Source organism: Oryx dammah, unplaced genomic scaffold (assembly GCF_014754425.2).
Source record: "Oryx dammah isolate SB20612 unplaced genomic scaffold, SCBI_Odam_1.1 HiC_scaffold_13, whole genome shotgun sequence".
Taxonomy (NCBI): Eukaryota; Metazoa; Chordata; class Mammalia; order Artiodactyla; family Bovidae; genus Oryx; species Oryx dammah.
The window spans coordinates 63,929,081-63,943,720 of NW_024070197.1; the positions used below are offsets into that span (position 1 = coordinate 63,929,081).

Below are 14,640 nucleotides of genomic sequence, written 5' to 3' on the forward strand. Positions count from 1 at the left end.
AACCTCAGGATTTAGCAGCAGCAGCAGCTCAGGACTATACCTCAACTCCACCACGGCAACAATATTAACCCTTGATGTGCCGGTTGCTCAGATTCCAATGGGAGTGGCTAGCCCACTGCCTGAGGACATTGTAAGACTTGTGCTAGGGCGTAGCTCGCTTTCTTTTCAAAAACTTTCGGTGGTGTCTGGTGTAGATTCTGATTATACTGGAAAAATTAAAGTTTTGATCTCGCCATCTGCTAAAACTGTGCAAATTAATAAAGGCCAAAGAATAGCACAGCTTTTGCTTTTACCTTATTATCAGACACAAAAACCTTGACTTCTTAAGCTAGGGGCCCCAGAGGAACTAGATCTAGCTTCTTGGGTGCAGAAAATTACAGCTTCTAGGACTTTAAAATATTTTTTAATTTAAGGAATAAAATGTCATGGCTGTAAGCAATTCACAAGCTGTAAGAGGTCCGGGGGAACCTGTTAGGCAAGTTAGAGAGTTATCAGAGGGGGTTTAACTGAAACATCCCTTTCAAATGCAGAAGACTAAAGCCCTGAGTTGACTTTTTCCAGAGAATATCAGAAGAATGGAAAAGCAGAGTACAAAGGCCGGTAGATTTTTGGTTTTGGGCGTACATGCTCAGGAAATTCCAGGGGGAACCCCTGAAGCTTGATCACGTCCTTGCGTTTGGCAGGCTTCCTTCTTCATGATCTTGTCACGGGCGGGATTCCTCACGCTGGCCCCCAGCAGGTCATAGCAAACACCCTCTTCCAACAACACAAGAGAAGACTCTACACATGGACATCATCAGATGGTCAACACTGAAATTAGCCTGATTATATTCTTTGCAGCCAAATGTGGAGAAGCTCCATACAGTGTGCAAAATCAAGACAGGGAGCTGACTGGCTCAGGTCATGAACTTCTTACTGCTAAATTTAGACTTAAATTGAAGAAAGTAGGAAAAACCACTAGACAATTCAGGTATGACCTAAATGAAATCCCGGATGATTATACAGTGGAAGTGAGAAATAGATTTAACGGATTAGATCTGAGAGTGCCTGATGACCTATGGACGGAGGTTCGTGATATTGTACAGGAACAGGGATCAAGACCATCCCCAAGAAAAAGAAATGCAAGAAAGCAAAATGGATGTCTGAGGAGGCCTTACAAATAGCTGTGAACAGAAGAGAAGAGAAAAGCAAAGGAGAAAAGGAAAGCTATAAGCATCTGAACGCATCGTTCCGAAGAATAGCAAGGAGAGATAAGAAAGCCTTCAGGAGTGAACAATGCAAAGAAATAGAGGAAACCAAAAGAGTGGAAAAGACTAGAGATCTCGCCAAGAAAATTAGAGATACCAAGGGATCACTTCATGCAAAGATGGGCTCGATAAAGATAGAAACGGTATGGACCTAACAGAAGCAGAAGATATTAAGAAGTGGCAAGAATTCACAGAACTCTACAGAAAGATCTTCACGACCCAGATAATCACGATGGTGTGATCACTCACCTGTTATCAGACATCCTGGAATGTGAAGTCAAGTGGGCCTTAGCATTACTACGAAGAAACTAGTGGAGGTTATGGATTTCCAGTGGAACTATATCAAATCCTGAAAGATGATGCTGGGAAAGTGCTGCATTCGTTATGCCAGCAAATTTGGAAAACTCAGCAGCGTCCACAGGACTGGAAAATGTCAATTTTCATTCCAAGGCCAAAGGAGGAGAGTGAGTTCAGCCTGGGGTGATTGGTGACCTTTCTGCTCCCTTCAGGGCAGAGGCACTGGCTTGAGAATGAGGGTGCTGCTGAGCCTAGGTTTTGAGAGCGCTGGATCCTGCTGTGGTCTGTAAGCTCCACCTGAGACGGGGAAAGCCGTCTGCCTGTGAGTCCTCATGCTTATCTGTGAGCATGTGGAACCATGCTGGTTTTTCTGTCCAGTGGGCTAAGTGGAGACCCTGTAAATGCAAGTGTGTGGGTTTTGGCTGGTTTCAGGGAAGAAACTCAAGATGGCACTGGGAGACTCCAGTCTAATATGGATTCAGGGGATATCTCTTGAAAGTGAAGGGACAAGTCCTTTTGTTGTGTCTGACTCTTTGAAACCCCATAGACTATAGGATCCATGGAATTCTGCAGGCAAGAATACTGGAGTGGGCAGCCTTTCCCTTCTCCAGGGGATCTTCCAAAACCAGGGGTTGAACCCAGGTCTCCACATGCAGGCAGATTCTTTACCAGCTGAGCCACAAAGAGGCCCAAGAATATTGGACTGGGTAGCCTGACCCTTCTGCAGCAGATCAGGATTTCCTGACCCAGGAATCAAACTGGGCTCTCCTACAATGCACCTGCTGAGGTATCAGGGAAGCCCAATATCTCTTAGGACCAGCTACTAAATGTAGGATTACCCTAAAAAGTCTTCACAATTTTATGGTAGCAACTTGCTAATGTAGCAATCGATGTCCTTATTCCAGAGGACAAAACTGGGGCTCTAAGAAGGGGGTAACTCAGCTATAACAAGGAAGTGAGTACCCAGACAAACCCCACAGTTCCTGCTTTAGAACTCAGGGAGGCCACATGGTGAAGCTTGTCCGTGTGACAGGGGCTAAGGCACCAAGCCCACACTGGGTGCTGTGGGGACCTGACTTGGTAACTGCCGTCTGGCAGCTTGGAGACTTACAAAATCAGTTTGCACTGAAGAAAGGAATGGCACCTCCCTTCATCCACCCCACTACAAACTCCGGGTCCTCCCACACCCTGCTCCCTTTCTCTTGCTTTCCGAGGAAATTTGAGTCATGCTCATGTGACCACATTGGCTGTCCAGTGACCACATTGGCTGTCCAGTGATCACAGGCTACCACTGGAGCTGCTAAAGGAGAGGCCAAGAGCCTTTGGCCCTGAGTATCTCTTGTTCCTTTGAGCCATCGAGGCCCTCTTCCACACTTGCACACCAGAGGCCTTTTCTGAGACGTGCAGGGGCCCTCCCTCAGTTTGCAACAAGTTGTATCCACTGCTGTCCTTTCAGTGAGTTTCCCTTGAAACTCAGCTCATGTGCTCCTTTGCCTGCGTGGCGGCCCACCTGGCTGCCATGGGAGGAACAGAGCTGACTGTGCATCCAAAGCTCAGATCTGACAGCTGAGAATCTGTGTATAAAGGACCTGATTATTCACACTGTAAAGGCTGAGGAAGGCTCCAGGGGCCCAGAACTAGGGCTTGGGCCAAAGTGACTCCACAGGCGTTTGGATGGCAGGGGAGGCTTCTGGCTCTAGTGGGGATGGGGCGAGATTCTTGAGGTCCTGTAGGCCCACTGTGTGCAGGTTCATGATGCATAGAGAAGGTGGAGTCTACCGTGGAGGTGGTCACAGATCATGGCTGAGCCAGACAGGCAGGCAGGTCCTGAAAGCACCTGAGTTGCCTTCCTGAGGGTGGGATGTGTGGCAGAGGAAAAGACCCAGGTCTGCTCCCTCTTTTGGTTCCTGGGGTGTGTTGACACTAGACTGAACACTTACACAGTGATGACCATTGCTGTTGTCTGCAAAGGGTTTGCACTGGCATGTGTCTTCATCTGAGAGATCAGGTCGTCTCGAAACTACACTGGCCATGGGCATGGTCTGTCCACCCTCACATGTTTCTTCTCTTCCTTGCTGAACATTCATTTCCAAGAGGGTTTTTGGGCCATAGGATGTTGGGTTTTCTCTAGCTTTGTCCAACGAGGAAAGCTTTTTGGTCATTGGTGTTGTTCATTTTCCAGCTCTCTCTTTTGGCTTCTTCTGTGAGTTTGTTTGTGGAATAGGAAGAGCTCCGCATCTCCCTTCTGGCTGAGATGTCACATTTACAACAGCAATGCCTCCCTGGAGGTTTGGACCACATTTGCTGAAGGGGCTTCATTTTGCAGATGACATCCTGAAAGTACTTACACTGTCCTTTCAGTTACCCAAAGGCTACTTCAAATAAAATAAAAACAAGAATTCTCAAGTTTAGTCTTACCATATGTGGAGAGTCAGAAAAGTCCCCTGGTGAATGGAGAAGTTACCCACTCCAGTATTCTGGCCTAGGTATAGCCATGGACTGTAAAAACCATGGGACTGCAAAGAGTCTAACAAGACCAAGCGCCTATAACTTTCCCTTTCTGTCAGGAAAAAAGTCCATTTTTCTATCATTTCAGTGATTGGCATTGATTGTGGACACCCAATGAATGGGAAGAAATGGAGAAAAAAGATGACTAAATGTTGTCAGGTGGGGGAGGGAGGAATGGGGAGTGCTTGACATGAATCCAGGCTTTGCTGGGAAGTGGGGGAATAGAATGAGAAGGTGCGAATGCAGACATTGTTGATGGTTACACAGCATTGTGGAGGCCTTAATATTCCCAAATTGCATCAATTAAGGTAAAATTTATTAAGAAAAACTTAACAGAAATAAATACATAAAGCCATAAAAAATTAAAACATCACAAGAAAGCTACACACAACCAGATGCAAATAAGCTCAGAGTAAAGGCACTCAATCTGCCCTGGGTGGGCAGCGAGTTGATGGCATCCACAGGAAGCAGGCAGGGACGGAGGCTGCAGAGCCAACTGCTCCCCTGGACGAGGTGTTTCCAGAAAGGGCTCCGGGTCTCTGTCCAGAGCAGGGCCTGTTCTCCCTGCAGGGGTGGGTCAGTCATCGTGGGCATCTGGGTCTTGGTCACGAGCCACTGCAAGCTCTCCCTGCAGAGGTGGTGACTCATCCCTTGACTCGGGTTCTCCTGCCACAGCCCGAGCTGGTACAGGTGCAGGTGGAGGTGGATGTTCTCATTGAGGGGGTGCGACACCAGTGCCTGTGGCTGTGGGTCCTGTAGGCACAGAGGTCCAATATGCCCAGTGTGCTGGCCAGTACCCAGCTGGCCAGGTGTCTTTGGGAAGGGAAGTCCCAGGTCTTGATCTCCCCTCAGTGGATCCCTGGGTCCTATACCTGTAGCACCCACTGCAGTAGGGACAGGACTTGGAAGTGGAGTCTGGTTGTAATGAGAGGCCAGTGCTAGAGCTGTGAGAGAAGAGAAGGTTACCCATCACCAGCATTTTGATGTGTGTATACGGGGACAGAAAGCTTCCCAGAGAATTGTAAAGAATATCCAGCATAGGATGCACTCTGACTGCAGTGTGAAAGATGGGTGGTGTGAGGCCAGCCTTTGTTCCAGGCCCAGACTGAACTCGGTGGGACTCCTCCTTGTGTAGCTCAGTATCCCCTCTGCACACACTCATTTGCACAGCCCCAGCCTCCTCACCTGTGTGCTCTGCCGTGCTGGTCTCCAGGTCCTCCTGCTGCCTCAGAGGCAGGGGTTCTCGGGGCTCAGGGTCAAAGCTGGGTGTGCTGAGCTCCATGGCAGCCTGAGACTGGGCAGCCGGGTGTGTCCTGGGTGGTGTGTGCAGAGCAGGCCTTCCCCGCTTCCTCTTCATTCCCAGTTGGGCTGACCCCTCCATGGGCACGCTCACCTGGAGCCTGCACTGGGCCTCATGGGCAGGGGGGTGGTGATCTGACGCCTCCTTTGGGGAGGTGAACGGGGTACCCTCCTCATCGGCCACATGACGGGGAAGATCAGAAATGATACTGATCGTCAGCTAGCCCTACCTGGAGTTTCCTGAGCAGGGTCTGACCAGTATGGTGGCTGCTTCTACCCGCTCAAAATCCTGCTGCCAGCAGAAACGTGTCTGCGCAGGTACCCACCCTGGATGAAGGAGATGCCCCCGAGGCTGTAGGGTCTCCCTGGGCAGCTGGTGCTGCTTGGACTCTCCCCATTCCGCCCAGCCTGCTCTCCCCTTGGGTGTGGACACACCCAGCCCACAGACATCTCAGCCACATCCACAGGGGCTTGCTTGAGGCAGAGATACCCCAGGAAACCCGCATCCACACACAGGGAAAGGACTCAGGGTTAGCCAGGTGGGATGGGAGAGGGGACCTGGCCTGGGCTTGAGCTCCTGTGTTACCTTTCTGTTCCTTTGGGCAAAGGGCCAGTGGCCTTTCTGGGTGGGTGGGTCCTGAGGCAGAACCGACTGCATTCCCACACACTCTGCCGGTGAGCTCTCCTGAGGACCCCGCCTCTGGGAAGGGGCAAACAGGAAAACATCTTGGCTGCCGCCAACTTCCTGGGACTCCTCTCCGCTGTGAGGTCTGGAGATCCGGTCTCCGGGTTCTGTTGGGTTCTGTTGCCAGGAAGTGACGTCATTTCCTGGGTTCATTGCCGAGATCCCTTACACAAAGCTCCCCAAGCGAACCTCTGGGTTTCTGTCTGTTCACCCACCCCCTTGGGCCATGTGCAGGCACAGTGACATCCACACTCCTCACCCCACAGCTTTGTCAGGCCTGGGTGAAGCCAGGGCCTGAGCTCTGAGGACACAGCTTTTCAGACAGGCCTCTTCTTCTCATCTGTGATGTGGCTCTTGACAAGCCATATGCCCCTCAGGATTTCCCTAGTCTATCCATCTGCAGAGTGGGGTCAATCTCTCATCTTGGTCTGTCAGCCTATAACACCTACATGCTTTCAACCTGTGGCTGGTATCACATGGAACTTGTGACCTGGAACTTCTGAAAGGTAAGATTCAATACATGGCTGACCTAGCACAGAATGGGGTGGAACGAGGCCTGGATGGGGTCTGGGACTTTGGAAAAGGTCAGGAAAAGTGTCAGGAAGTCTGATCCTAATTTAACAGCTCAAGAGGGAAGCAGACTTCCGTGTCTTCACCCTAGATGAGGCCTGACACCCCTCTTGAAACTCCATAGGAGCCCCAAGATCCATGTCAGCCCTGGTGAGCAACCCTGAGGTTCTGGCCTCAATTTCAGATGAGGACCTAGGCCCTGGGGAGGAATCCCGAGAGGCCCCTCACAACTCGCAAGGAGACTTGACTTTCCTGAGGCAACATGAGCAGGTCCCTGAGGTCCCTGTTGTAACTCGAGAGGAACCCCAAGTTTCCTGCTGCAACTCGAGAAAAACCAGGAGATTCTCCCCTCCATGCGAGATGAGGCAGTTTTCCGCTGTGACGTCTTGAGAGAAATTCCACCTTCCCTCTTGAACCTCGAAAGGGTCCTTGACACCCTTGATGCAACTCAAGAAGTTCCCCAACATACACGTCTCCACTCAAGAGGAACACCGAGTGGCATGCTACAACTTAAGAAGAGCCACGTTTTTCCCTTCTCATCTAGAGATGAGGGTCCATTTCCCTGCTTTGTCAGAAAAGGAATCCTGGCATTTTCGTTGCACCTCAAGAGGAGGCAGTCTCAACTTGAAACTTGAGAGGTACTCCAGAGGTCGTGCCACAATTCCAATAGATCCGATGTCCCAATCCACTCCAGATACACCTGATTCCTCTGCACTGACTAGACTGTCACATCGAGTATCAACTCAAAACACGATGGCAGGTGTGACAGCCCTGTGGCACCTCGAGAGAAAGCCACAGATCCCTATGTCAATTCGTTAGGAAGCCTGACAATACTTTTACATCTCGAGAGGAAAGCAGACTTGCATGTCTCCACACAAGACGAGGCCTGACTCCCTGTTGAAACTCCATCGGAACCCTGAGATCCATGTCAGCACCAGAGAGGCATTCTGAGGTTCAGGCCTCAACTTCAGATGAGGACCTGGACCCCGGCACTGACTGGAGAGGAATCCTGAGAAACCCCTCACAACTCGCATGGAGACTGGCCTTTCCTCGGCAACATGAGTGGGTCCCTGAGTTCCCCTTCGTAACTCCAGCAGAACCCCAAGTTTCATGCCACAACTTGAGAAAAACCAGGAGATTCTCCCCTCATCGCAAGATGAAGCCCTTTTCTGCTGCAGCATCTTGAGAGAAATCTCACCTTCCCTCTTGAGCCTTGAAAGGGTCCTTGACACCCTTGATGCAACTCAAGAAGTGCCAGGAGCCAGCATGAGGAATCTCGCCCATGGCAAAGGTCATGAGGAAGGAAGCCTGACATACGCAAAGGCGGGATCAGGCCCCAGGGGTCCCCCAGGACTTTCTCAAGCATCTATCCCCATAACCAGAATCTGCCTACCTTACTGAATTATGCTTTCACCTACACTTCTGACATTATGGGGGGCTATCCCCCACCACCTCTCTCTGAAAAGGAGCTAACTTAGAGTTCCAGTTAATAAATCTCATGTGTGTAACAAGAGTGTTGCAGTCCAAAAACTCCTCTGATGGCTCTCTAGCCTCCCTTACAGGTTTGTCCAGCCCCATGTGATTGTTCACAGCCTCCCAACCGTGAGAGGCACGAGATGCCATAAACTTTCTAAATACAGATTCTTTGGGAAGTTAAAAGATTATTAGTATAGTATTAGCGAGTTAGCTAGAAATTATACTGGTGGAGGGTTTCATTGTTGAGCCAATATTTGCTGCTAAGCCTTCATATCCCTTGTCTGTTATACACAGTAATTGATATAACTATTATATAGGAGAAATAAGTATTAACCTTGATATTAATCACGTTAGAACTTAGGCTAAGTAAATTCTTTTCTTGATTATAGCTCACTGCACCTTTGCCCTGTAGGAATGCAACTTTATCTGGTGCCTTCGGAGGGTGGTGCCTGACTTAAGAAAAATCACCTTTGGAGAAAATAAGTTTTCTGGTTGACTAATCATCATCAGAAAGTGTCATAAAATGTTAGCAGGTCTCGTGGCCCGAAGATGATATAAATCACTGGAGAACTTTGTATATTGGAAGGAACGCAGAAAGAAAGCGTGGTTTCAATAATGGTCAGGACTGGTGACCCTGCATGACTTTTTATTTTCCATTTATCTCTATGTATCACTTAAAGTATAAAGGTGGCCCTGGAAAATAAAGAAACGGACCAGTTACTGGAAAGGCTGGTTTCCCCATGTCGTTCTTTCTCACTCTCCTTTTCTGGCTGAATTCCCATCTGGAGTGTGGAGGCTTGCCAGGCCTACTAATTTTGCCTGGGTTTCTAAGATCTGAATGGGGAGGCGCTTTGTGTCTCCGCTCCTCCAGGAGACCGGGAAGACACCTGTGGCCTACGTAGGTGGTGGAAACCCCTTGTCTGGGAGTTTTATTGGTTTTCCGGGTAGACCAAGTTATTCAGCATCTTTTCTCCACTAATTTTCCTACTACACTATTCTATTCTCTCTCCATATCTTTAATTAAACAATTTTCCTCTAGATGCCAACTCTGTTCCTGTTTCAAATTACCCTGGATTCACCGGGGCTGGATCCCGGCAAGTGGCACCCGGAACAGGCTATTCGAAGGTAGATCTCAGAAGTGCTCAGAAAGATGGGACAGATAGGACCCCACTCAGGGTGTCACAGACCCCCCTGCATAATATAGGAAGTGTGAGAAAGAGTGGGAAGTGTTTTAAGGGTTGAAAGAAACCGACAGGTTGAAAAGAAACCCCCCCCCGCCTTGGCAAAGGTAGAAACCTTGACAAGGCAGACACAGAATCTTCTTTACAAAACTTTATTTTTCTGACATGGGTAACAGTGAATCAAAAGAAAGACAGCTTTTTATAGGAGTAATCTTGCAGTTGCTAAGTAAAAGAGGAATTAAAGTTAAGAAATCCAATATTCCTTCATTTTTTTTTCTTCATTTGTACAACAACAGTGTCCTTGGTTTCCAGAAGAGGGCACTGTTAACTTAGATACCTTGGAGAGAGTAGGGAAATAGCTAAAAACTTACCTTGTTGAACATGGCTCAGAAAAGGTGCCTACTGATGCCTTTTCCTTATGGAATATAATTAGGGACGCTTTAGACCCTGCCCCTGAATCTGAAAAAGTACATCTTAAAGAGGAAAGTGAAGAAAAAAAGAGTATCTATAAAAGAGGAAAAGGAGGAAAAAGAGGCTATACCTAGCTATTGGCAGTTAAATGAAATGCTAGCTGCAATGACTGCCCAAGAACAAGTGAGGGATAAGGATGAGAGGCAAGAACAGTTCTCAGATGAGGAAGATTTAGAAGAAAAGATACCTCAACTCCATTTTGACAAAGACTGGCTTCTTTTAAATAGTCTCCCAGGAGCCCAAGAGAAACTTACCCAATCAGACCTTCTGCTCCCAGGAGTTTAGGACAAACGTCCTCTATTAGGCCACCCACTTCCAGGAATTTAAAACACACGTCCCCAATCAGATCAGCCGTGAGATTTAAACATCAAATAGTTAAAAGGTCTCCAGAGTACAAAAGAAGAGACATGGGACACCCCGGTTCTCCCTTGCCCCCTCCTCCTTATAGGGGCAAGGGAGCTCCACTAGATACTCCCCATAGAAGGGTACTTTCTAGCCCCAAAGATGAATTTGATCCCCACGTTGAAGCTTGTTTTCCTGTAATATTTGACGACTATGATAGTGGAAGGTTTCCTGTAATATTTGACGACTATGATAGTGGATGGTTTCAAATGGGAAACCATTCCAATTAAAATGGTAAAAGAACTAAAACATGCATGTTCTTCATATGGGCCTACAGCACCATATACTATGCAGTTGGTAGAAGCCTTAGCAGACAGATGGATGTCACCCTATGATTGGATGACAGTCACTAAGGCTTGTCTATCTGGAGGGCAATATGTACTTTGGAAGGCTGAATATGATGATCTTGCCCCAAAACAAGCCGATGATAACCAAAGATATGGCCCCACATATATTGTAAAAAGTATGCTGATTGGTGATTATGCAATACTTAGAGACCAGATGAAGTTAGACAAGTTTACTATACAACAAGTAACTGCCTGCGCCATTGTGGCTTGGCGATTATAGCCTGAAGGGAAAGAATCAACTTCTTCTGTCTCAAATATCAAACAAAAACCTGAAGAGCCATATGAGGACTTTGTCTCATGGCTTACAGAGGCTGTCCACAGAGTGATTTCTAATTCTTAGGCAGCCGGAGTATTGATAAAACAACTGGCATTTGAAAATGCTAACTCTACATGCCAGGCTATTTTACGTCCTATTAAAAAATCTGGCCAATTAATAGATTACATCAGGCAGTGTGCAGATGTAGGACCATCAGTGATGCAGGGTGTTGCCATAGCTGCAGCCATAAATGGGAATTCTTATCAGCAGGAAGTCCCATCCTTTTTTACAAACAAGAACAACCAAGCGCAAAGTAACCCCAGTAACCAAGGCAGAAATAGTTTGTCCAGAACTTGTTTTTCCTGTGGCCAAGAGGGACACATTTTCCATACCTGCCTTCAAAGAACAGCTGGTTCTTACCCACCAAATGCTGCCCCCCCACCGGCTGTGTTTGCTCCGCAGAATTCTCCCACCCCACCCTTGCCTGCTAATCTCCCTAGGTCTCTTTGCCCTCGTTGCCAGAAAGGATATCATTGGGTGAGAGATTGCAGGTCAAGGTTCCATAGAAATGGAGCCTTTGGGGCCCTGACCAGCAGTCGGGAAATGGATTGAGGGGCGAGCCTCAGGCTCCAACAATGATTGGGGCAGCCTCACTGAACCCATTTATTCCCTTCACCCCATCACAGAACTCATCAGAGCTACCCCAGGCAGTGCAGGACTGGACCTCAGTTCCACCGCCTCAACAATATTAACACCATATAGCCCCACTATCAAAATCCCTACAGGGGTTAATGGTCCAATACTGACAGGTTTGGTGGGAGTGATATTAGGCAGAAGTTCCTTGGCTATGCAAGGTCTTACAATTATCCCTAGAGTAATTCAGCTCAGTTCAGTTCAGTCACTCAGTCGTGTCTGACTCTTTGTGACCCTATGAGCAGCAAGCCAAGCCTCTGTGTTCATCACCAATGCCTGGAGTTCACTCAGACTCACGTCCATCGAGTCAGTGATGCCATCCAGCCATCTCATTCTCAGTTGTCACCTTCTCCACCTGACCCCATCCCTCCCAGCATCAGAGTCTTTTCCAATGAGTCAACTCTTCGCATGAGGTGGCCCAAGTACTAGAGTTTCAGCTTTAACATCATTCCTGCCAAAGAAATCCCAGGGCAGATCTCCTTCAGAATGGACTGGTTGGATCTCCTTGCAGTCCTAGGGACTCTCAAGAGTCTTCTCCAACACCACAGCTCAAAAGCATCAATTCTTCGGCACTCAGACTTCTTCACAGTCCAACTCTCATATCCATATATGACCACAGGAAAAACCACAGCCTTGATTAGACGGACCTTAGTCGGCAAAGTAATGTCTCTGCTTTTGAATATACTATCTAGGTTGGTCATAACTTTTCTTCCAAGGACTAAGCGTCTTTTAATATAATGGCTGCAGTCACCATCTGCAGTGATTTTGGAGCCCAAAAAAATAAAGTCTGACACTGTTTCCACTGTTTCCCCATCTATTTCCCATGAAGTGATGGGACTGGATGCCATGATCTTTGTTTTCTGAATGTTGAGCTTTAAGCCAACTTTTTGATGTCAGGGATGGCGGCGGTAAAGAGATACCCCTCGTCCAAGGTAAGGAGCAGCGGCTGTGCTTTGCTGGAACAGCCGTGAAGAAATAGCCCACGCCCAAGGTAAGAGAAACCCAAGTAAGATGGTAGGTGTTGCAAGAGGGCATCAGAGGACAGACTCACTGAAACCATACTCACAGAAAACTAGTCAATCTAATCACACTAGGACCACAGCCTTGTCTAACTCAATGAAACCAAGCCATGCCTGTGGGGCAACCCAAGATGGGCGGGTCATGGTGGAGAGGTCTGACAGAGCGTGGTCCACTGGAGAGGGAATGGCAAGCCACTTCAGTATTCTTGCCTTGAAAACCCCATGAACAGTATGAAAAGGCAAAATGATAGGATACCAAAAGAGAACTCCCCAGGTCAGTAGGTGCCCAATATGCTACTGGAGATCAGTGGAGAAATAACTTCAGAAAGAATGAAGGGATGGAGCCAAAGCAAAACCAATAGCCAGTTGTGGATGTGACTGGTGATAGAAGCAAGATCCAATGCTGTAAAGAGCAATATTGCATAGGAACCTGGAATGTCAGGTCCATGAATCAAGGCAAATTGGAAGTGGTCAAACAAGAGATGGCAAGGGTGAATGTCTACATTCTAGGAATCGGTGAACTAAAATGGACTGGAATGGGTGAATTTAACTCAGATGACCATTATATCTACTACTGTGGGCAGGAATCCCTTGGAAGAAATGGAGTAGCCATCATGGTCAACAAAAGAGTCCAAAATGCAGTACTTGGATGCAATCTCAAAAACGACAGAATGATCTCTGTTAGTCTCCAAGGCAAACCGTTCAATATCACAGTTATCCAAGTCTATGCCCCAACCAGCAACGCTGAAGAAGCTGAAGTTGAACGGTTTAATGAAGACCTACAAGACCTTTTAGATCCAACATCCCAAAAAGATGTCCTTTTCATTATAGGGGACTGGAATGCAAAAGTAGGAAGTCAAGAAACACCTGGAGTAACAGGCAAACTTGGCCTTGGAATGTGTAATGAACCAGGGCAAAGGCTAATAGAGTTTTGCCAAGAAAATGCACTGGTGATAGCAAACACACTCTTCCAATAACACAAGAGAAGACTCTACACATGGACATCACCAGATGGTCAACACCGAAATCAGATTGATTATATTCTATGCAGCCAAAGATGGAGAAGCTCTATACAGTCAACAAAAACAAGACCAGGAGCTGACTGTGGCTCAGATCATGAACTCCTTATTACCAAATTCAGACTTAAATTGAAGAAAGTGGGGAAAACCGCTAGACCATTCAGGTATGACCTAAATCAAATCCCTTATGATTATACAGTGGAAGTGAGAAATAGATTTAAGGGCCTAGATCTGATAGATAGAGTACCTGATGAACTATGGAATGAGGTGGGTGACATTGTATAGGAGACAGGGATCAAGACCATCCCCATGGAAAAGAAATGCAAAAAAGCAAAATGGCTGTCTGGGGAGGCCTTACAAATAGCTGTGAAAAGAAGAGAGGTGAAAGCAAAGGAGAAAAGGAAAGATATAAGCATCTGAATGCAGAGTTCCAAAAAATAGCAAGAAGAGATAAGAAAGCCTTCTTTAGCGATCAATGCAAAGAAATTGAGGAAAACAACAGATTGGGAAAGACTAGAGATCTCTTCAAGAAAATTAGAGAGACCAAGGGAACAATTCATGCAAAGATGGGCTCGATAAAGGACAGAAATGGTATGGACCTAACAGAAACAGAAGATATTAAGAAGAGGAGGCAAGAATACACAGAAGAACTGTACAAAAAAGATTTTCACGACCCAGGTAATCACGATGATGTGATCACTAATCTAGAGCCAGACATCTTAGAAAGTGAAGTCAGGTGGGCCTTTGAAAGCATCACTACGAATAAAGCTAGTGGAGGTGATGGAATTCCAGTGGAGCTGTTTCAAATCCTGAAAGATGATGCCATGAAAGTGCTGCACTCAATATGCCAGCAAATTTAGAAAACTCAGCAGTGGCCACAGGACTGGAAAAGGTCAGTTTTCATTCCAATCCCAAAGAAAGGCAATGCCAAAGAATGTTCAAACTACCACACAATTGCACTCATCTCACACGCTAGTAAAGTAATGCTCAAAATTCTCCAAACCAGGCTTCAGCAATACGTGAACCTTGAACTCCCTGATGTTCCAGCTGGTTTTAGAAAAGGCAGAGGAAACAGAGATCAAATTGCCAACATTCACTGGATCATGGAAAAAGCAAGAGAGTTCCAGAAAAGCATCTAATTCTGCTTTATTGACTATGCCAAAGCCTTTG

At 47.1% G+C, this 14,640-nt stretch overlaps 1 long non-coding RNA gene across 1 annotated transcript; it reads left to right on the plus strand.

The window, feature by feature from the left end:
* The first annotated feature begins 582 nt into the window (after positions 1–582).
* On the plus strand, positions 583–14,259 carry LOC120872654. Its single transcript, XR_005723303.1, has 3 exons — positions 583–739; positions 6,972–6,974; positions 14,248–14,259. It is a non-coding gene; the product is annotated as an uncharacterized LOC120872654 (long non-coding RNA).
* Positions 14,260–14,640: the final 381 nt, after the last annotated feature.